Source organism: Propithecus coquereli, unplaced genomic scaffold, assembly GCF_000956105.1.
Source record: "Propithecus coquereli isolate 6110/MARCELLA unplaced genomic scaffold, Pcoq_1.0 Scaffold67, whole genome shotgun sequence".
NCBI lineage: Eukaryota > Metazoa > Chordata > Mammalia > Primates > Indriidae > Propithecus > Propithecus coquereli.
The window spans coordinates 8,158,920-8,184,627 of NW_012152729.1; positions in this window are offsets into that span (position 1 = coordinate 8,158,920).

Below are 25,708 nucleotides of genomic sequence, written 5' to 3' on the forward strand. Positions count from 1 at the left end.
TTGTGAATGTTGTAGAACTTTACAATAAGATGTATTATATATGTAAAATATTTATAAACAATGCACATAAAAATATTTCCAGATTATAGCATCCTGTAGTCAAAAGCTCTAAGTATTTAAAATTATTTGGGTTAACATGATATATTTAATGTTGGTATAATTTTTTGATAAATTTTCAATAACAAAATAAGTTTTAAATTGATTTCAATAATGCAAAAGGAATTTATTATCAATTAGAGTAGAATGAGACAGAGACCCACAAAAGTTATAACCTTTTTTTAACAGAGATAAATGTCGAGTACTCATATACACAGATAAACAGAAGGAAATAAAAAGAGTTTTGCCATATAAAATCACTCCATGTTGTAAACCCCTTCTGAGTTGCACTTCAAAAATCTCATAATCATCTATCATCAAAAATTTTTCGTGATCTCTCAGTAGACACATCCATGACATACTCCTATAATTTAGTCAAAGAAAAATACAAAAACCATCTGACTTATGAACAGATTTATTATTCAGTCAAGGAAGTGGTTACTTGGCAATGTCTGGGACATGCATCACAGTTTAACTAGGTCTTAACAAATTATTAATATTATCAACATACCCTGCTATGTTTCCTCTTAGAGGTTCCTTGTTTGTCCTTACATACCTCAAAAGAATCGGGATATATAAAATATCATTAACTTAAAGTGTCTATATCAATATCATATGAATATGAATGACACAATTAATTGTATATTGAGGTTTAACTTATATGAAGTAGAGTGTACAAACATTTAGTTCATGGCTCAATGGATTTTTACATTATCTAGACAAAGTTACATATTGATATATGGACTATCTAGATAAAATCACTACCCTTCTCTTCTGACATCTTTTACCACAGAAGAGAAAAGTAACACAGTGAAGTACAAGGGGGAAGGCTTGGTCAATTGGACAACTAAAAGAGAAAGAAAAAGTGTATCCTGACCCTTGCCAATCACCATAAACAAATCTTAATTTATCAAATATTATTATAGAACTAAATATGAAAGTGAAAAAAATGAAAAGCAAACATAAAAGAACATTGTTATTACTTTGGATAAGACATTTTCTAAGCTGTACTGTGAAAGCACTAAATATGAAAGAAAAACATGCAAGAAACAAAAATGCATATATCAGAATCTATTAAAATTGAGAACTTCAGTTTATTCTAAGGATCCTTTAAGAGAATGGACAACCCAGTGGAGTGATGGAAGATATTCACATTACATATCTTATACTCAGAATACATAAAAGGAATAGTACAAATCAATAAGGAAGAGATAGATGACCCATTAGAAAAGTAGGCATAATACCTGAAGGCACTTCACATAACTGATAACTCAATGGCTAATGAAGCTATGAAAAGTGATTAACTCTATTAGTCATCAAGAAAATGCATATCAAAACTACTATGTGATATCACTTCATCCCTATGAGAAAGGCTGGAAAGAACTAGGTAGACAATATCAAATGGCAAATATTGGTTATTACGGGGGCATCAGGAAATTCTCCTGATACAACCTCTTCGAAGAACTGTTTGACAGTTTCTTATAAAGTTAAGCGTACCTTACGACCCAGAAATTCCACTCTCAGTCACATACGCAACAGTATTGCAGCACCATTTATTAAAAAGACTTTTCTGTCCCTTTTGTATTACTTTGGTGGCTTTGTTGTAAATCAAGTGACTCTATGTGTTTGGGTTTATTTCTGTACTCCTTTGATCTATTTTTGTTTCTAAGCCATTATCACACTTTCTGAATTACTATACTTTTATAATAGGTCTTGACATCAGTATTATATATAAGTCCTTGACTTTTCCTTCCTCAAGATTGCTTTGTGTAGCTTTTGCATTTCCATATAAATTTTAAAATCTTCTTGTAAATTTCTATAATCAAACAAAGATACAAAAACCTACTATTTTTTTGATTGGAACTGTTGCGCATCTTTAATAAATTTGGGGAGAATTAAAATCTTAACATTTTGAGTCTTTCAGTGGAACAAGTACATTTTTAGATTTCTGCCATCTTTAGAATGATGCATTTCTGGATGCTATTTAGTATAACTTTGTTAATAAGTCTGAATTATAAGTTATTTACACATTTTTCATAGCTGCCTTTGAAGTTTATGAATACAAAATTAGCTAATAACTATAGAAAGCTGAAATCTATTCTTTCCATTTTTTTTTTCCTTCCAGGGTGTTTATATTTGTTTGTTTGGGGTTTGTTTTTCTTCTTTATTTCAGCTCCATTAAATTTGCCCATATAAATCCCTTAACTATTTGGGTACTAATTTCATTCAAAATAATAGAAGCTTAAGACTGTCCATTAGCATTCTTTTCAGTGCTAAGAAACAACCCACATTTGTGTTTACAGTCTAGAGTTATAAATTACGTTGAAATATCATTCAGTTAGAGTCATTCTCCAAGATTGTAAAGAGATGGATGGTCTCCAGGGGAGGGTTGTCATAAAAAGGAAAATCAAACCAGCTGAATAATACAATAAGTCTCTATATAAAGCTAGCTCAGCCAAGCAGGGATATGAAAGGTGGCAGCCTTTGAGGAGATGGCTGACAGATTTCATTTGTCGAGGTTCAGGATGTCGAGGATGTGCCCTGGTGCCACATGTCATATTTTCCCACCACCCCTTCCGTGTTCTACAAGCACCCTCTCCAGGTGCTGCCAGGGGAATAAGCAGAGGCTGCCAGTGAAAGGCCAGGCATGGTTAAGTCAAGTGTGTGAAAAGCAGCCATTTTCTCCTCTCTTTTCCTGCAATAAGTTTCAGTATCTCCAGTTGATTTACTCTTAATAATTACGTAGAAAGAAAGTGAGACTGCAATAAATGTTCAATTCGTCTTTCTTTTCTTCTTTCTCTTTCCTTTCCTTTCCTTCCTTCCTACTTTCCTTCCTTCCTTCCCAGCCTCTCTCCCTCCCTTTCTTCTTGGTTGTTCTTTTTCCCATTTTCTCTTTCTTAATTATTCTTTAGCTCCTGTTTTATTTTTTTATGCGATCTGCCCTTCCCATCCCCATGTGCCTGCTTTTTCCTTCTCCTTTTCTCCTTACCAATAAACACAAAATTTTGTAATAGTTCCTCTATGTTTATTATTTTATGAATATAATATCTTTTGATTGATGAAAGGAAACCCATCCATAGGTTGTCTAAGGCTCATGCCTGCTTCACCAAATCTCTTGAGGGAGAGTTTCCTTGATCACTTCATCCAACCTTCTTCTTCTCACTTTCTCATTTTTATCCATTTATGTGTGTGTGTGTGTGTGTGTGTGCACGTGCACATGCAAGGCACTGTGTTAGGCACCAAGAACTAAAAGATGAGCAAATTTCTATCTCTTACCTAGAGCATTTCATCAACTTATCCCTTCAATTGCCTCTTAGTCTTAAAAATTAAGAATTTCAATCTATGTTTCAATAAGGAATCCAAAGCCTTCCCAATAAAGGACATAGAGAGTTTACTCATAAACTTGAAACATGGTCTTCATGTTAGAAATGCATATATGAATAGCTATGAATAGGTATTTAAATAAATTTTACAATTTTCTCCCCCCAAAGAAACAGAGGAATCTGGGATTTGGTTCAGTCCAAGGTTCTAATACTGAGGTCTCTATGGGAGAATAAATGATTCTCAATCAACTTTTTTCCTGACATTATGCTTTTCTCCTTTCTGTCCTCTACACAATCATTGATAGTGTAATCAAAATTCCCATAATATTTCAATAACCCTGCTAAGCTATTTAAAAAAATGAAGCAAACAAACAAGTGGCATGTTAACTTTATACAAAGAACCAGGAATCTTGACCAAATATCCTCATTATTCCTGCTAAGTGCTATGTATTACTAATTATGTCTCCCTCACATACAAACACACATACAGAGCACATATTATACAAAGATATACAATAAGTATCATAAAATAAGTTATGAAAAATATTGTGAATGAACACCTAGATAAATAATTTTTAAATAATTGTTGCATTTTTTGCTGTGCTGTTTTTGTAAATGATATTTTTAAACAAGAGAAGGGCCAATATTCAAAGTATAAGTATTGAACCTAGGTTTTAAACACTACACTGCTTTGAAAAAATTACAGAAATGTTTTGATCAACAAGTTTTCATGTATATTTGGAATGATAACATCTTCCTTACTTACCTTAAAGTGTGAGGAACTAAACCAAACTTTTAAAAAATGCTTTGTCAACCATAAAGTCATTATCATAATTTATATCACTAGTAATGGTATCCTTTCATAAATACTTGGAAAAATATTTGGGAATGTGTTATTAGAAGTAGTCAACCTGGAGTATCTATGCAAGATATAAAACCTTAAGCACATTTCTCTGAACTGAGATTTGATTATTCTCTTTTTGTGGTCTAATAAATTAAGCCCTGATACTTCTTTACAGATACCAGCAGAAGACATGAATTCCTTGGTCAGAGATGAAAAATTTCATTTCTCATGCCACAGCAAGTAGCATGGGTATTCACATGTTATGTTCAATTCCACTTGCCCCCCAAATCTGTGCAGAGGGCCTTCATAGATGCCTGCATACGCAGAGGATAGTATTGCAAAGGAGGATCACTGAGCTTAAGAAATCCCTATTTCATAGCAAGCAGAAAAGAAAAACCTTTGTCACTTGGGGAGATATTACCTCATCCCTCAATACACATATCACTGAAAAAATGGTACCCATAAAGAGTGGTCGAGATATTGAATTATAGCACCAGCAACACAGGTAGGAACATGAAAAACCCAGGGAGAAATGTCTTGCAACAATTTTTCTCATATCATTTTGCATTTCTTTTTAAAGAAAAGTAGTGCCTAGCTCTATATAACTTGGTATTTTCTGTAATTGTAGACCTTGCTTTAGTATTTTAAACCCATATTCAATAAAAAGTGTCTATTTCAGCCAGGTTAAATTCTGATTCCACTAACATTTACTTGATGCCTACAATGTGCCAATTACTGATCTAGATGTTTTATTATGTGAGAGACCACTGAAGGCCTAGAAAAAGATTCCAATAAAAATAATTTTTTTTTAAATTTCAAAAGATTAGGAGGATACAAGCGTTTTGATACATGGATGAATTGTCTAATGCAGATCATTATTATAAGTGAAGTATCTCAGGAATGGAAAAAAACAATAAAAAATCGTTTTAAAATAGCATTTCAAACAGCCCTGCCTCAGAAGAGGTAAGGAAAAAAGGAAGCTATTGTCTAGCAGTGATCAATTTCAGACTGTTTCAAAATGCCTTTGGTGATATCATTCTCATCATCTCATAATGTTTTGCAAGTTGTTAGGGAGAGGACATTAAATCAACTGGTCAGTAGAGCTGTTCTCTTCCCTATAAATCATGTGAATCCACTAGGTACAGGGAATAATCATTTAATCACTCTGATGCCATTCTCATAGACAAAGCTCACCCACTCTCTTTAGAGTTATATTGCAAATGTTGCAGAATCTGTTTATTCACATAGAGCAAAAATGCCAAATTACACAACTTCTATCTTTATGGGGGGTTTATACATGTGCATGCTTGCAAACACACACAAACATATGCACACACATGCACATACACATATATATGCGTATTTAATACTTCTCTCTGTCACCCTTCCAATAATTATTGTCCTAGCAAGAGCTATCGATTGCAATAGCCAATAATTATTCTACAGTTTTCTCTCTGGTTTACTTCATTTCATTATCCTTTATCAAAATCTTAGGCAGATTCATCTTCAAAATGTAAATACCATCATTTATTTCCATGCTAAAGCCATACAATTTTTGTCAGGTTAAAGCAAAAACTCCTTAACAATATCTACAGCTCCCTACATATATTTTTAAATATTGGGAATCTGAAAACTGTGGCACACAAGCCAGATAAATTTATAAGCTTATTTGTAGATAAAGTTTGATTGGAATGTTGACAGTCATATTCATTTATGTACTATATGTAGTTGAGTTTGCATTACGGAGGGTAATGCAGTAACTTGCCAATGTTTCCTGCTTTCATTCTCACACCTTCTCATTTATTCATCACTGGACAATCATAATGATCTTGCAAAGTGGATCATATTAATCTCAGCTTAAAATCAAAGGAGTCAAAATCAAAAAGTTAAAATCAAAAAGTCCCAAAACAATAAATGTTGGCGTGGATGCGGAGAGATAGGAACACTCATACACTGTTGGTGGGATTGCAAACTAGTGCAACCTCTGTGGAAAGCAATATGGAGATACCTTAAAGAGATACAAGTAGAAGTACCATTCGATCCAGCAATCACATTACTGGGCATCTACCCAAAAGACCAAATGATACTGTATAAGAAAGACACCTGCACCGAATGTTTATAGCAGCACAATTCACAATTGCAAAGATATGGAAACAACCCAAGTGTCCATCAATACATGAGTGGATTAATAAAATGTGGTATATGTATACCATGGAGTACTATTCAGCTTTAAGAAACAATGGTGATATAGCACCTCTTGTATACTCCTGGATAGAGCTGGAACGCATTCTGCTAAGTGAGGTATCCCAAGAATGGAAAGACAAGCACCACATGTACTCACCATCAAATTGGTATTAACTGATCAACACATAAGTGCACATATAAGAATAACATCTATTGGATGTTGGGCAGGGGGGAGGGGGAAGGAGGGGACGGGTATTTGCATACACAAAGAGTGCAATGCGCACCACCTGAAGGATGGACATATTTGAAACTCGGACTTAGGTGGGGGGGGGCAAGGGCAACATACGTAACCTAAACATCTGTACCCCCATAATATGCTGAAATAAAAAAAAAAAATCAAAGGAGGCCCGTTGATTAGATTCACAATTCAAGATTTTTACTGCAACCTCTCCCAATTTCTCCAAAATTATGTCATGCCTCTCTTCCCTTTGCTAATTATGTTTTTACCACCTTTTTGTTTCTGGATATATTGAGACTTTTCTTTGGAGGTTAATGCCTGCTGTTCCTTTTCCTTTTCCTTCCCAGTGCTTCTTTTATTTGGCTTTATAATCTAATTTCTCAAGTCAAAAGTCAACTGTTTTTGCGAGGGCTTTCCTGACCAATCAATAATAAGAATCAATATTCCTTATTATCAACTTATGTTTTTCCTCAAGGCACCTTTTAGTAATACAAGCCATAATTTTCTTTTTATGCATGTGCTTTTTTGTTTCTTCGTTATCTTCTTTTGTAGAATGTAAATTTCATAATAGCAAAGACTGGCTTATCTAGTGAACACTATACTCTCAGTGCTTAACACAATATCTGGCATATAATAAGTGCTCAATAAATGTTGCAGTCAAATTAATAGATGACATAGTTACACTCTTAAGACAGAGAAAAAATTCATTTAACACAATCAATATAGGGTATGAAGAAACTTAAGCTAAATTTTTTTTAATTTTTATTTTATAAATTAGATTGCTCAAAGTAACTAATATATACCGATTGTATACAATTTAGAAAATGAAGACAAGTTTTAAAAAAAGCATTTTTTTACCTTATAACCGAGAAACTCAATGGAAACCACTGGTAACAAATGTATTTTTCAAATTTTTCAGTTCTTGTGTGTGAAAGTCATGTCATTAGATAGTATTTGCATATGTGTCTAATAGTGTTTACAACATATCACTTGGATGTATTGTTAGCCACATAAATGTTTGCGAGTGTGTGACTCTAAAATATATTTAACCATTTAAATTGTTTCTAATATCTTGTATTTCAAAATGCACCACAATAAAGATCTTTGTGTGTGATTCTTGATATATATTCCTGATTATTTTATGCTACTTCACCAGTGATTTCCTTGACATTATCATCCCACAGATGTATAGTTTTTTTGTTTTTTATTAATTTAGGCTATCATTCCCAGAACTCCTAATTATCTTCTATTTCTTTTATATAGCATCTTCATCTTGTCTCTTGGTTGAAATATTTTTTTTACTTGCTGTAAAAATATTACATGTTGCCATTGATATGAGGCCTTGATTGTGTTCTCCAAAAACTGTTCATTTCTTCCAACTTCTTTCCTTCCCCATTCATTTGTTCTGGCTTCTAGCTTAATAATAGAGACCCTCATGAAATGTCTAGTGATAGTTGGATTACTGCTCATATTTGAAAATCACTTAAATGTGTTCTGGAGCACTCTGCTTCAATAATTGGTATTTGTCAATTAGTAGAACTCATTGGAGGGCAAAGGGAGAAAACTTAAATTTATTTTTCCTAGAAGTATTTAATTTCTAAAAAAAAAAAAAAAAAAAATATGGAGCTTCCAAATTGCCAATAAGGGCTCTATAAATATGGCTGCCAGAATCCTGGGAACCACGCAGCAGGGAAAGAGTCTGAGTAAGATGACTTTCACATTTCAGTGAGTAGACAGGCACTTAGACATTCCTTCCACTTACGATTGCATCTCTCTCAAATATTCTGCTGTGCCAAGTGTCCCCACATCAAGACTGTTTCTGATTCAGTTTGTCCTGAGAAGAAAAATGGCCTGCATGAGTTGTGGACAGACAGTGGAAGTGGAATTCTAACTGTTGCTTACGTGTCTTTCGGCCATCACACATCCCTGCTCCCGATTTCTGAGCCTCACTGAGATAACTCCCGGTGAGTCCACTTTTTTTGCCTTATAATATTACATTTTTACTTCTGATTCCCTAACTTCTGTTATGAAAATTAACAATGATTTAACTGTTATAAATCTTCTAAATATGTGCGGACTGTTCTCATGTGCAAATATCTTTTCTCAGTCTTCTAGTACTTCTGTGTTTTAATTAAAAGAAAAAGAAATGAGTCACCTACTATCATTTTAGTAGGTGTTTGGGTTATGAGTGCATGTATTTAATAAAATATGTTAAGTCTCTTTTTTTATTCTATGATGACAAACTTCAATTGGACATGCATTCATGCACTGTAAGTTTACATTCCAAGTCAAATAAAAACTATTTATTCGAGATAAACTTCATGTTGCATCTTATAATTTCCAAATATTGAATTGCAATCAAACAAAGGGTCATTTCTGTTCAGAGATTTATAGTTTAGCAGATGCCCCAACTATTATATCTCTCTAGTTTCTACTCTGTATTAATTAAAAGTCTCATTTCTTCTGTCCTTGGCCATAGACCACTGATCTGAACAATTACTCCAGGCAGAATCTGCTGCTAGCACCAGCTCAGGTGAATAATAAAATAGAAATATACTGCAGTTAATTTTGAAGCTTGTCAATGCTGGCATATGAAAAAGCATATATAATATTTTTTCTATTTTACTTGTTGATTGCAGAAAATAAACAATTTTTTTCTAAAGACATCTTCGTGCTATACATCAGGTTGAGATATTTGTGTTTCTCATGTGACCATCATAACACCTCAAGCAAATTAGCATTACATTCTATTTATTCTTGGATGCGTTAGGTAGATAAATAAATTAAGGCTTGCAAAAGTTAAGAACTTAATGAAATACACATGAAGTTGTGTTAATAACAATAATTAAATTATTCTAAGTATTTAACCTGAGGCAATCACAATAATAGCTTTTTGTTTATTAGCACATTTAATCTCCATAAAAGTATTTAGCAATAGGTAGAATTATATCCATTTAAACAAATAAGAAAAGTGTAATTAGAGAAGTTAAAAAAACGACGACAAAACTTAACTAATATCATAAAACTTAACGGGGTTTGGGATGAGAAAAGTCCGATTCTAAAATATGTATTTCTCCCATAACCTTCACACAGCTTGTTACAAGCATATACCTGTCCACTATATGGACTTTTCTGAATATACCAATTAATATGATTTTGAACTTACAGCAATTATTGGAAAGCTTCATATTTCTTAGACCACTTGGAGTCTTGGATCTGTTCTCCGTTTTGGTGATAAATTCAGGACTGAATTTGAGTCAAGGACACAGATTTTTGAAGAGGTAATTATCTAAGATTTCATCTGACAGAGACACTTCACTAGAAGCCCTTTTCCCCCAACTGCGCTTCACACCTTTAGTATAGTTCAAGAACATTCATTCAGTGTTGACACCATTCACAATTGTGCAAATGACATTATCAGATTGTCAGGCAAATGGAAGCAATTATCTCATGAGTCTTAAGTAATGCACACATTGACATATATTTGCCTTTTGATAACAAGGAATGATCTGTCAGCTGTGAAGCAGCTCTATCATTGAAACACTTCTTAGATATTTATTTCATCTCCAGGCGAATGACAACTTTGGCAATAAACAGTGAAATTCTTTCACTTAAGGTGAGTTTTAGGATTAGAGAGCTGAGTTAGCACTGGCAGCTTGGCATATATTAGCATATGAAAACATTAAGCATTGCATCTCTTGGGAAAAGCAGTAATTAATCATAGACAAACAAACTGTAATTCTTATTATGCATAACAGTGAAGAAATAGTATCTCAGCTTCACACAGACTGGGTTTCAGTGTGGGATGAGGAGTGAAGAACTGCACAGTGGGAAGCCTTGTAAGAGTGTCTGAACATAAAGATCACTGTATGATGCATTTCTCAGGCAGAACAGAGCAAAACAAACCATGATGGGATAAATAATCGTAATTAACAGCCTGAGTAAGATTCTTTTCTACTACTGAGAAGAGGGGTCCATTAATGACCATTTATTTTCAATTCATGTTTCAAAAAATGTAATCTAGTACGAGGAGAAAGGCAGAGATTGTCAATTTCTGGCATGTAAAACGAGGACATCAAGCAACTCAGTTTTAGGTATTACAATTCTAATTCCTAACACTCTTCCCCACCCATGTCTGCTTGCCACTCAGTGGCCGGGATACATGTGCAAAGTAGGCATCCTCTCAACCTGCCCCTTGAAATGATTCAGCATTGTCAGAAAGCACCCATTTGTGATGCGTGCAAATGTTCACTGATCCATGAACTTTGTTCAAATGTTGAACACCAATTTAGGATCAGATGGTTAAGTATATTTTATGACTGTGTTGGCATAAAGACAGCTATAATCCAGCTTGATTTATTTTGGTTTTAAAATAAATGAAAATATTTTTGTGGGTCCCTAAAAGCACCATGGACCTTTGATAATGTATCTACTGTACTCTATGGATAAGGCTTCCCTGTCAAGAGGCCCTCTAGAACCAATGAGACCTCCCACCTTCATAAGAGAACTTACTTCTCTTCAGTACGAGAACATATAATCAGTGTCAGATTATCTGCTCCTTACTTTTTACAGAAGTGGACTCTGACCGTGGATCTTAGCATCAATTCCAACTTGTATCTAAGATTCTCTACTACAATTTTTAACGTCTTGTTTATAAAAGTGTAAGAGGCAAAGTTTGCTTGTTGGACATCTTCAATAGTGTCAAATGATTCTACAAAGTTTGTAATTTCAGAATAGGAAGAAAATATTTTGTTTTTTATTGGCTACAAAGTATATTTCTGGCCAGAAGCTGAAATACAATTTCGAGGTTCATATTTGTATTTTGATATTACTTTGTGAAAAAATTTATATGTGCTATTTATTTTTAGTTGAGTGATCCTCTCAAATTTGTTCATATAATAACTCCAACTTTTTTTTTTAACTCCAACTTTTTTGATTACCTCTCAAATATGATCTCTTCTATCTGTGATGTTTAACCTTATGTTCTCCTGAAAAAAATATAGTGTGTTCTACTACTTTTGAATGGCATGATTTTTTAATAAGTATATGAATAAATTAATGACTTGCTCTTGATATAAGCAGAATATTTGGATAGCATTAACCTATTGACTAAAATTCAAAAACAAATTATATACAGACATTTGTATTTCTACTGATATAAAAACCACTGTATATTCATGTTTTAAATCCTTTACATGTTTTGAAAAAACAATGCTTAGTTTGTTTTTGAGGGCAACTATGAGCAATATCCCAAGCTAGTAGATGGTTATAGAATATGAAATGCAGTAGTCCACTTTGAAATTTAGCAAGCAGTCTATTCTGTAGTGATTAGGCATTGGTAAGGAAGAAGGAAGATTTAACACCCTATGTACTCAAAAAACAGAAGAAAAGGAAAAGAAAACACACTTCAGAGTCTATAGTTGGGTTAGAATATACATATTTTATATCTTTTCTATTGTAATTAGCTATACTGAGATAATTTACATATAAGAAAAACCATCAGACTTAAATATAGAGTTGAATAAGTTTTAACCAATTAATAGCCATATAACCACCCTCACAATAATGATATTAAACATTTCTATCACCCTCCCAAAAATCCCTTGATAACAATTTGTAATCCCTTTTGCCAGAATCTTGCCCTGGTAAACATAGATCTACTTTGTATCATTGCTAGAGTTTCATATTTCATATAAATGGAATCGTGTAGTACACAGCCTACTCTGGCTTCTTTCATCTAGCACACCATGTTTAAAACCCACTCATGTTGTTGCAGGTATCAGTAGTTCATTCTTTTTTATTTTTCTATTCATATATATTCATGGGGTCCAAGTGTAATTTTGTTACATGCATAGATGGCATAGGGGTCAAGTCAGGGCTTTTAGGGTATCCATCACCCTAATAATGTACATTGTACCCATTAAATAATTTCTCATCATCCAACCCCCTCTCACCCCTCAGCCTTCTGAGTCTCCATTGTCTGTCATTCCACACTCTACATCCACATATACACACTTTTCCATTATATAAGTATATATCATAGACCTTTCGTACATACACCAACTGATGGGCATGTGAGTTATTTATGGTTTGAAGCTATTATGAATACATCTGCTATGAGCATTCTTTTATATATATCACTTTCACCAAAGAGCACATATCTTTTGTGACATATATTTACATTTTTTAGGTAGAGATCTATAAATGAGATGGCTGAGTCACATGGAAATTATATTTTAACTTTATAAGAAACTGCCAAATAGTTTTGAAAATAACTGTATTCTTTTGATTTTCTAACAGAAACATATAAGTGCTTCAGTTGTTCCCCATCCTTGCCAACATTTGATATTGTCAGATTTTTTATTTGTCTGTTCTATCAATTAAATAACCATTTTAATTTAACCCTTTATAGTGGGCATATATCCATGTCTCATTGTAGTTTCAAAGTTCAATTCCCTAATGACAAATGATATCTAACATTTTATGTGCTTATTTGCCATTCAGTTTTCTTTCCTGATAAAGTATTTATTAAAACATTCTCTTCATTTTATTTATTGTATTCTTTGTCATCTTACTTTTAACTTCCAAAAGGTCTTTACGTATTTTGGATACAGATCCTTTGTAGAATATAAGCTTTTCAAATATTTTGTTTCAGTTTGTACTTTGCCTTTTCACTTTCTTTTATTTATTTATCATTATAATTTTTGGATTTATTATTATATATAATAATTATATTATTATTAGGTCTTGTGATGTTGCCCAGGCTGGAGTGCAGTAAATTCACAGGTGAAATTATAACGCACTACAGCCTCAAATTCCTGGGCTCAAGTGATCCTCTTGCCTCAGCCTCCCAAGAAGCTGGGACTACTCGTACACACCACCAAGCCCAGATCCTTTTCATTTTCTTAACAGTATATGTTGAAGAGGAAATTTTAGTTTGTATCATTTTATGTTGCTTTTTTGAATTTTGATGATGCACAATTTATCATTTTTAAAATGGTTTAGATTGTTGTGTCTAACCTAAGAAATCTTTATTCACTTCAATGTCAAAAGTATTTTCTGTTGGATTTTCTTCTCAGAATTACATAGTTTAATTTTTTATATTTAGTCTCATATTTAATGTGTTCTATTTATGCAATCTATCTGAATTCACTTATTTTTGTATATAATATGAGGCGAACATTGAGGTTCATTGTTTTCCGCATGGATGTAAAATTGTTCCAGCAACTTTTACTGAAAAGATTATCTTTTACTACAATGAGTTACCCTTAGTGACCTTAGTCAAAAATTAATTGACCAATATGTATGGATTCTTTATTCTGTTCCATTATCTATAAGACTATCAATATACCAACACGACCACTTTTTGAAATTACTGTAGCTGTATAGTAAAATTTGAAATCAGATAGTGTGTGTACTGCAAGTTAGTTTTTATAACACCATCTTGACTATTTTGGGTCCTTTATATTTTCACAAACTTTAGAATGATGTTGTCAATTTCTTCAAAAACATCTTTGAGACTTTGACTGAGACTGGGTTGAATATAAAAACCATTTTGGAAACAGATGACATCTTAACAATATCAAATCTTCTAATTCATAGGCATGACATATTTTCATCATCAGAATTTTTTTTTTTTTAATTTCAAAAACCCTGTACTTAGCAGTCACAGCCCATTCCTCCCATCCTCCCCAGTCCTAGGCAAACACAAATCTCTATGTCCTTACATATTTGTCTACTCTGGATATTTTCTATAATAGAATCATATAATATGCAGCCTTTTGTGACTGGATTCTTTCATTTAGCAAAATTTTTTCCGGGTTAATCCATGTTGTAGCATGTATCAGTATCTTATTATTTTTCATTGTCAATATTCCATTGTATTGATTTAACACATTTTTATTCATTTATTAGTTAATGACAAGTTAGTTTATTTTTACTTTTTTGGCTTTTATGAATAATATTTCTATCAATATTCTTGAACAAGTTTTGTCTGGACACATGTGTTTCTTTTGGATATTTACACAGGAGTAGGGTCATGCAGATCTCCTGGGAACCAATGGCCCCTGTGGCTCCTGCATCTGGCCAGAGTTAGGAAATGTTTGTGTAAGAATGAAGGAGATGAAAACTATGGGGCTGAAGCCCCCTAGGGAGGACAAAAGCACATAGTTGGTAGGCAATATGGCACCTGCCTTCTGGGCTCAGGTCCGTGGTAATGGGAAGCAACCCCAAGGGACCTGGCAGCAGGGTGCTTTGTCCCCAAGAAGCTCCCAGTTCACTGGTAGCAGCCACTTTTGGGTTCATGAGGGTAGCAAAGCTCTCCAGCAGCTCAGGAGCCTACTGACTGCCAGGGATATGAGCTAGGAAGAACCACCCTCCATTCCTTGTTCCCACCTATCTTTCTCTCTCTGTCCTGGGTTGATCTCTGCCAGTATCTTTCTCCTTCTTGTTCTGCTCTGCAACTATTTCCTGTAGAATCTCTGGTAGGTTCTGGCACTTTTCCATTGGAATTATACCTGATCTGTGTTTTCTTTTGTTTTGTTTTTCCTTTTTCATCTAAAATGTTTCTTGCTTTCTGAGACTACCTGGCAGCTGATGTCTCTGGTCAGCTATCTGGTCTCTCCCTCCTGAATGCCTTTATTATTTTCTCTTGCCTAATTATTCTTAGTAGAACCTTCACGAAAATGTTGAATAGACATGGTGAGAGAGGACATCCTTGTATTGTTCCTAGCTTAACAGGAAAGCAACCAGTCTTTAATCATTAAATATGATCTTAACTGTTTCTTTTTTTTTTTTATTAGATGGCCTTTATTGGATTGAGGAGGTTCTATTCTAGTCCTAATTTGTTGACTGTTTTAATCATGAAAGGATGCTGGATAGCAACAAATGCTTTTCTATGTCTATTGAGATGATCATGTGATTTATGTTTTTTATTCTATGTGTTTTTTGCCTCATATAGTTTGACTCTCTCGTTAGGTGCATACATGTTAAATACTGTCATATCTTCTTGGAGATTTGGACCATTTATCATTATGAAATGGCTTCCTTTATCGCTGATCACTTCTCTTGCTTTGAAATCTGCTCCATCTGGAATTAATATAACTTCTCCTCCTTTCTTTTAATTAGTGTTAGCATGGTATATGTTTCTCTATCCATGACCTTTTAATTTATACATATATATCTTTATATTTAATTTTTTGTAGCTAATGTATAGTTTGTGGTATTGTTTTTTATCCACTCTGACAACTTTTGTCTGTTAATTGGTCCATTTTGACTGCTGATGCTCCAAGTGATTATTGATTAATTGAGTTATTAACTTCCACATTTGTTACTGTTTTCTATTTGTCACGCTTATTCTTTGCTCTTATTTTTGTCTTTGCTCTTTTTCCACCTTTTGTGGTTTTAGTGGAGAATTTTATATGATTCCATTTTCTCTTTTTTCTTAGCATATTTTTTTAAAATTTTTTGGTGGTTTACCTATAATTTGTGATATACGTTACAACAAATCCAAATCTACTTCCAAAATCACTATACCACTTCACTACTAGTGAGTCCCTTATAATAATACAGTAGTCATAATTTCTCACTCCCATCTTTATATCATTATATATAAACATACATAAGCATAGATATTTATATGCTTAAAGAGACTATATGTCTATTTATATTAGGAGACTATATATCTTCTAATGATGTAGCTTCTGCACATTTTTCCAATATACATTTCTTCCTGCTAGACATAGCCACCTAGATGTACTACAGAAACTTCAAATGCATCATGTGCAGAATCAAATCCATCATCTAATGCCTAAAGTTTCTAAGCTTAGCCATTTTCCAACCTTTTATCAATCGTTTCCTCTTACTGATTTATTACCAAAATATCGCTTATTCTTTTTGTCCAGCTGCACTGTATATATATTTGAATACATTTTGCTATTTTTTAAGAAAGTGTTACTGTTAGATCAATTAAGAATATGAAAAATAAAAAAATATTTTACCTTCACATATTCTTTCTTGATGTTCCTCCTTCTTTATGTAAATATGAGTTTCTGACCTATATCATTGTCCATCTCTCTGATGAATTTCTTTTAACATTTCTTGCAAGGAAAGTCTACAGGCAACAAATTCCTTTAATTTTTGTTTATCAGAGATAGTCTTTATTTCTCCTTCAATTTGAAGGATAATTTCACAGGGTACAGAATTCTAGGTTGTTGTTTTATTTTGTTTTGTTTTTTCCTCTCAACAATTTAAGTATTTCACTCCATTCTCTTCTTGCTTTCATAATTTCTAAGGAGTAGTGATGTGTAATTTTCATCTTTTTTCCTATATAGGTAAGATTTTTTTCTTTTGTTTTATTTCAGGACTTTTTTCTTCATCATTAATTTTCTGTAGTTTGAAAATGATATGCCTAGGAATAGCTTTTTGACATTTATTAACTTTGGTGTTCTCTAAACTTTGTGGATCTGAATCTGTGGTTTGGTGTCTGACACTAATTTGAGGAAATGCTCGGTCATTATTTTCTTCAAATATTGCTTCTGTTCTTTTCTCTCTTTCTTCTCTTTCTAGCATTCCCATTACAGGTAAGTTAGACCCTTTGGATTTGTCCCACAGTCCTTGGATACTCTGTTCTGTTTTTTTGTTTTTATTTTTTTTCTTTCAGTCTCTTTTGTAGTTTTGGAGATTTCTATTGAGATATCCTCAGGCTCAGAGATTCTTTCCTCAGCTGTGCCAGTCTGCTAATAAGCCCATCAAAGGCATTCTTCATTTCTGTTATGGTGTTTTTAATCTCTAACATTTATTTTTTATTCTTTCTCAGGATTTCTATCTCTCTGTTTACATTGTCCATCTGTTCTTCCATAGTGTCTGCTTTATCCATTAGAGGCCTTAGCTTATTAATCACAGTTGCTTTAAATTCTCAGTCTGATAATTTTAACATCCCTGTCACATTGATTCTGATGCTTGTGCTGTCTCTTCAAATTATGTTTTTTTTCCCCCTTTGGTATACCTTGCAATTTTTTTTCTTGGTAGCTGAACATAATGTACCAGGTAAAAGAAACTACTTTAAATATGCCTTCGGTAATGTGGGGTAATGTGTAGGAGGAGGGGAAGTGTTTTAGAGTCCTGTGATCAGGTCTCAGGCTTTTAGTAAGCCTACGCTTCTTGACTGTGAACTTCACAAATGTTTCTTAGTTCTTTTTTTCCCCACTTAGGTGGAAGAGGATGGCTAGAGTAGACTAGAGTTGGGTATTTCCCTTCTCTCAGATCAGTTAGGCTGTGGTTAACTAGTCTTTCCTGAGATCAGGCCTTGTTAAAAAGAAGAGAGTGCTCAGGCATATTTCAAAGTGATTCCTTTCCCCCTTCCCCTGCTGGAAGCCTGGAGGAAGGAGGGGAGGAGATTTTCCTCTGATATTTCCTGTGAGAACCTGGCAGTGCTCCTGGAGGTAAAACTAGCAAAAGTGCTTGCAATTGTGGAGGCATAAGAACCCCCAGAACCCTCTCTTGGTGGGAAGCTATGATTTATTTATTTATTTGAAGTCTGAAATGTATCGGCCTCTTAGCATGGAGATGAAATGTGAACATAAAAGACTGTGACTTAATTTGCTTTCCTTCCTTAAAGAAATTTTCTTTAAACACAGGGAGAGTATTAGACCAATCACTTCTAGTTTGGCCATTTCTCATGTATTACTCTTGTAGCATAGTGGGGTTATTTCATCAAATGACCTCCATTCTATTCTCAGCGTCATCACTGACTACACATATTTTAGAGAGGACATTTCAACTCCTGGGGTCTAGGTTTATATCCTTATAGAATGGAGTATTTGGGTTAGATAAAGTATGTGCTCACTCTTGAGAACTTGGTCAAATCTATTTAATATAATATTTCTTTCCTCCTTCATACACTCATTAGATGCACTTGCAGAAGAGGGTTTCCTGATATTGTTCTTTTGTATTTTGCCTTAGTGAGAACATAAAAAGAGAAATGACTCAAAAAGAGGAAATAACAAAAATATAAATAATACAAGATGCAATATAATTTTATTGCATTTGATATGACTTTCAGAGCTAAATTAAAGCTAGCAGAAAATTCTTTATCTGGTCATTAGTTTAGTGTTCCATAGAATAAAGTACTTTTAGAACTATAAAACTGGGCTGTATCATTTGATTTGAGGGAACTGAATATGAACTTACTAATATATTAACTCAAAATAAGTTTTCTTTTACATCTGCTTCTATGACTTCCATAATTAAGGATATGAAAATTACATTTAATATTCTATTTGTGCCACATTCACATATTACTTTTACAGTTATTTCTTAAATTGTCTCCAGAGTTATGTTCATTGTATTTTTGAGAAGAGTTGATTTTTAGTAGCACCATAAATAAGTTTGTAGTATGCAATAGCAATGAGACATGCTGTATTCATATAATCTACTTGTTTTATAATTAGGATTGTGATGATTTATACATAGCTTTTTATTATAAGACAAGACTAAATGATTATGATGCTGTAACTCCAGATATTTGAGTTTTACAATGGTAGAATAAAAATATTACTATAGGGAAATTGGTGATGCAAGAATACTGAGATTTTTTTCTTCTTCTTATCATTACGATTATATAAGAGGAGATAATCTAGTTGAATATTGTATCGTGTGTTAAAATTCTTCAAATAAATCATTCATTTATTCATCTAACCAGTAATAAGCATCAAGCACCATCCAACTACTATAAATACAATAATGGACAAGTTGGGAAAGGTACCAGCCCTTAAAGAACTTGCAGTGCTCTAAGGTATATAGTCAGTATACAACTTATAAATAAAAACACAAAATGACAGCCGTATGTGCTTTGAGAAGAATTAGCAAGGTCATGTAAAGTGATCTACGTGAGTCAAAGGATAGAACTAGTGATTTAAGGGAACAGTCATCTACAGATCATACACAAATCTCTAAAGACTGTATGTCTCCTAATGATGTAGCTTCTGCACATTTTTCCAATATACACTTCTGCCTGCTAGACATAGCCACCTAGATATACTACAAAAACTTCAAATGCATCATGTGCAGAATCAAATCCATCATCTAATGCCTAAAGTTTCTAAGCTCAGCCATTTTCCAACCTTTTATCAATCATTTCCTCCTACCAATACATTACCAAAATATCTCTTAAGCATATTCTTTTTCTCCAGCTCCACTGTGAATACCTCAGTAATGAATTTACTTTGGGGTGATAGAGTGGACACCAGTTTCCATGCCACCCACTTTACAAGTTGTATATATATAATCTTTACCACAAGATAGTTACCATTAAATCCTGAGACTTTGGACTCCAGAGCTTGCTTTTTAAATCACTATTCCCTTACACTCTATTTTCTTTTTCCTAAACTTGACATCCCTGAAATGTCAATTTATCAAGCACAGCACTACTACATCACCAATTCTCCCAGTGACATAAAATTCTTCAGAGAGTCTTTGGTACTTGTATCGTGGTACAGAAATCTGGTAATAATATCACCTAGGTAATAAAGATCATATATATACATACACATATAGAGAGAAAGGATATATTCACATGTATCATGCTTTCTATACATATGTTTATGTGTGTGTATGACATGTATATATACAGTCATGCACCACAAAGCAACATTTTGGTCAATATCATGGTGGTCCTAGAACATTACTGTGGAACTGAAAAATTCCTATCATTTAATGACTTCTTAATTATCCTACCTATGTGTAGACCCAGTCTCTGTGTATGTGTCTGTGTCTTAGTTTTTAACCAAAAATGTTTTAAAAATAAAAAAAATGTTTATATATAAAAGCTTGTAGAATAAGGATATCAAGAAAGAAAATATTTTTGCATAGCTGTACAATGTGTTTGTGCTTTAAGTGCTATTAAAATAAAAAAAGAGTCAGGAAGTTATGGTAAGCCAAGGTTAATTTTTTACTGAAGACAGAAAACATCTTTTCATGAATTTAGAGTAGCCTAAGTAGATAGTTTGTACACCTAAGTTATATAGCCTAAGTGTATAAAGTCTACAGCAGTATACAGTAATGTCCCAAGCCTTCATATTCTCTGACTGCTTACTCACTGACTCACCCAGAGCAATTTCCAGTCCCATGAGATACATTTATAGTAAGTACCCTACACCATTGTTTTTCTTTAATATCATAGTTTTGCTGTATTTTTTCTATTTTTGATGTAGAAACACTTACCATTGTGTTACCATTACTGACAGTATTCAGTGCAGTAACATGAGATACAAGTTTTTAGCCTAGGAGCAATAGGCTATACTATATTACTATATAGCCTAGGTGTGTAGTAGGCTATACCAACTAAATTTGTGTTAGTATACTCTATGACATTTGCACAATGACAAAATTGCCTAATGATGCACTTTTGAGAACATATACTTGTTGTTAAGTGACAGATGACTATACACACATACACACACATGTATTTTCCCCCCTGGGTCTTACTCCGCTTCTGCAGAAACATATACTAACAGAGTCAAGACAATTTGTATTTTTCACTCTGCTAGAAACTGAATATTTGGGCATGAAGTAGACAATAAATAATGAACTAAATGTATGAGTAAACATTGCAGTATGTTAGATTAACATAAAACTTGACAGCCATAAGGATATTAATGAAATGAGTATTCCAATCAGAGAAGAGCAAGTTGGGAATAGATTTGGTGTTTTTAAGAAGTTTCATGAGATCAAAAAGGCCATAAAAAGGTCAGTGAAGGGAGAATGGTGAGTTTGAGTTGAGAGATAACAGGGAACAGCTTGTGGTAAGATTTGTGTATGGAAAATTCAGTCAATTCTCATTATTTATAGTTGTCATATTCTATACAGTTGCCACAGATATTAAATTAGTGTATATTGAACTATTTATTCTTAGGGGAGAGGCAGAGTTGGATACCTGCTAACTTTGGGTTATAAAATTTTTGTGAACAAAACACCATTTGTGTTCTACAGTTTAATTTGCCAGTATCCTTGTAAACCAGCCAGTCTCATCAGCTTTGAAAATTTGCTATTCCACATAACCCTTTTTCTGTATGACACTTTCCAGGTTTTGAAAAAATTTCTTCCACAGCCTTCTGATCTGCGGAACTGGCCTCACCTAGAAGTTTAACATTTTTCACACCATATCACCTTTTGAAATGCGCAAGCCACCCAGCACTAGCTGTGAAGGGGTCAACATTTTCCCGACCCTTGGTGACATGACTGTAAATTCCTTTGGCTTTTAGCTCCATAACAATCCTGTCCACTACACATTATTTGTCAGTGGTCATCTCATGAATCCACAAATTTAGCCATTTTCCTATCTTTTCCATATCTTCATCATATTAACACATTCTAGACATTGAGTACTTTCCGGAGTGGCCTCACATAACAGGTGAATTTTCTTTTCCTGGATGTCTGTATTGTTGATACACTAACATTGAACTCATAGTAAACAGCCCTGTGACTTGTGCCTGAACGAAGCTGATCTAACCCACGTTTTTCTTCATAAGGCACACTGCAGCCTTCTGGCACTTAGAAACACTAGACAGCACTTCAGCACCTTGTTTAGGGGCCATTTTAAACATCGAAATCACCAACAAAAGGCACAAAAATGCTAACAATGTGGCACTGAATAGACCATAGAGAAAGATACTTGTTTATAGCATGAGAGCTGAAACAAGGCAGTATTACCTTATTGAACTAACTTGGGAATATGTGCATTGGTAGACAAATTTTTCCCTGCTCTCTGCCTGTGCATGTCCATAAATAACCGTCAAAACACATTGCATATTGATTTGTGGGTTAAAAGTGATTTATTATAAATAAGTGAATTCACAAATACAAAATTTGTAAATAATGAGGATCAATGTACTTTGGCTCACTGGAAAAATGAAGTTTTGGAAGCCTCTGAGCAGAGGAGTGACTTAACGTGGCCTACATTTTAACAGATTTGGGGCACTGATCAGAGGAAACTCAAAAAATGTCAACATACATGCACTTGTCTACTTGTTTCATAATACCAAGGATCCTCCTGAGTTTCTGACCTTGTTACTCATGTTCCTATTTTTGAATAACACATGCCCGGAATTTATCATTGGTTATAATTCCAAAATTATGTTTGTGCCCTTTCTGCAAAATCATGTAAGTTCTTTTTTTTTTTTTTTTTTTCCAGGGGCTGGGGTTGTTCCTGTTTATTTTGTTATTTGTGATAGAAATTGTCTTTGACTTCCTTGAGGAAATGCCTCTCCAGGAACCCCAGGCTTCAAACCACCATGCTAGTGCTCTTACTCTACTGACCCTGAGGCTTTAAGCAACAAATAAATTGACACTTCCACATGGGAACTTAATACTTGGAAATTTTTACAGGGGATAGCATGTTTTCCTTTTTACCAATCTAATATTATTCCTAGATTAGCTGGTAGCATTTTTTCCTAACCCACCCACACTGAGGCATAAAGAACAGGTAGGCATGTTGTTTGTAGATGAATGATATGTTTATTAATTATCTCTCTCTAGAAATTATTTAAATTTACCTGAGCCTGCTGTATAATTACTTATAGAAGGGAGTTCTGCTAATTAACTACCCTAAAAGGAAACAAAATCAAACATTAAAAAATGTATATTTCATATATTGATTTTGTTTCCCAAAATAAAGATAAAGATATCATAATTTGGGCAACTCGTTATTATATATATGTAGGTTAAAGACCAAAAAAGACCATGGTACAAAGCATTCTATTAGTACATTCAGATATTTATATACATACACACACATACGTACATACACATACACACACAGATATACACACTTATGTATACATATATACACACATACACACACACACACATATATATATATATAGTCTTTATTTTGTGTTGCTATAATAGAATATGACAGACTAGGTAATTTATAAAGAAAAAATATTTGGCTCATGGTTCTGGAGACTGGGAAGTCCAAGAACATGGCAACTGCATCTAGTGGCAACTGCATCAAGTTTGGCCTTTGTAATGTGATATCTCAAGGCAGAAGGCAGAAAGGCAAGAAGGCAAGAAATACAGGGAGCAGAAGGAGGCCAAACTTCCTTTTATAACAGGCCCACTCTCACTACACACACACAAACACACACACACAGGCACATTTCATTATCCCCACTCTGAAACAAATCCTACCTAGAAGAATTGAATCCATATTGTATGTAAGTGATTTTTTTTTTTTTTTAGTACTTTGTGGTATATTTGTCTGCGTTCTAGAGCTAATTTCAAAGAATTTCATAATGGAAAGCTTGATTTCTTTTTCCCTCGGGATATTCTTTCTGCTAGAGAAGTGTGGAGGTTGAAGCACTTTTAAGGCTGCCTACTCAGGAAAATCATAGCCTAAGTCTTCATCAACCCATCAAAATAACTTCTCATCAGACAGTTATCAGAAAATAAATTCTCTGACTCACTGATACATATTATGTTGTAGAAAAGATGTTTTGAAGAATTCAATATTTGTTCATTCATTGGTACATTCTAAATATATCCATAAGTCAAAGTAGATGATCAGAATAACTTATGTTTAAATAATACTAACTTTTACTACATTCATATATTCGGTTCTCTAAGTACCTGTTCTAACTGAAGGTTCTAAGTACTTCACATGTGTCATGATTGGACTGTAGCCTTGAGAAACAAATCTAAATAAGGCATATGCTCTATCCTCAGAGAGCTCAAAGTTTATTGAAGAACACAGTGGTGTAAACAAAAATCAGAAAGCCAAATTCAAAGTGTAGACTAGCACAGAAATAACACAAATGTGCTTCTGTTATAACCATTTGCTTTATCAATCAGTAGATAATCAAATATCCATACATATATTCAGTCAGCTAGAGAACCAATCAATGAAGCAAACACATATTTATTAAGCCTCTTTCTGGGGTAGAAGATGTGATAGGTGTCAGGGATAACAATATAAATAGGGCATATTCCTGCTTCTGAAGAGTTCTCAGCATTTACATATTTTCTACTTACAGTGGTATAATTCAAAAGCTATTTATTCAGAAGCCATGCCATGATAATTAATCATACCTAGAATATATTGAATGAATCCAGGAATTATTTTTGAGAGGGCATAAATTGAATCTATAAACATGGAAAGCAATGCTGGCAAAATTGGTTCTTATAAAGAAAAATCAAATTTCTTAAAAAAAAAAAAATCTTTGAGTGACTTGGTACTATGCTGACTGTTAACCTAAGGCTGATGAATAACAAATAGATGAAATAAAGAAGAATTAGTAAGCACCTCCAAGATTCTGTTTAAGGGAAAAATAAGTGCATCTTACTCCTTTCTGCAAATTATCTGAAAGCCAAGAGCAATAGGGGTCCTCTTCCTAAAGAAATCTTCTTCTAAGGACTGAATGTTTGTATCCCCCCCCATTTATATTTTGAAGCCCTAGACCCCAGTGTGATCATATTTAGAGACAGAGCCTTTGGGAAGCAATTAGGTCATCAGGGTAGAATCCTAATGACGAGATTAGTGCCTTTATAAGAAGAGACACAGAGAGATACTCTCTTTCAGCTATGTGAAGATACAGCAAGAAGGCATCCACCTGCAAAAAAGGAAGATGGCCCTTATCAGGAACCAAATTGGCTGGCACTTTGTCTTTAATCTTCCCAGTCTCCATAAATATGAGAAATGAATGCTTGTTGTTGAGCCACCCCCTCTATGGCATTTGTAATAGCCACCCAAGCTTACTGAAACATCTTCCTTTTTTCTCATTAAGACTTCAAAGTTTTCTTTCCAAGACATTGCCAACCATGGAAACCACAGAATTCATCAGATTTGTTCCTTTTTACCTTTCAAATAAAAATGAGGGTTTATCTAAATATATTGGATATTGTACTAGTGCTCCTAGTCAATCTTTAGCCATATCTAAGTGAAGTTTCCCAACCACTGAGATCATAGGGATAATTTCAACTAGAGAAGAGTTTAACGATTGTGACAAAGGACTTCATATATTAGTTTCC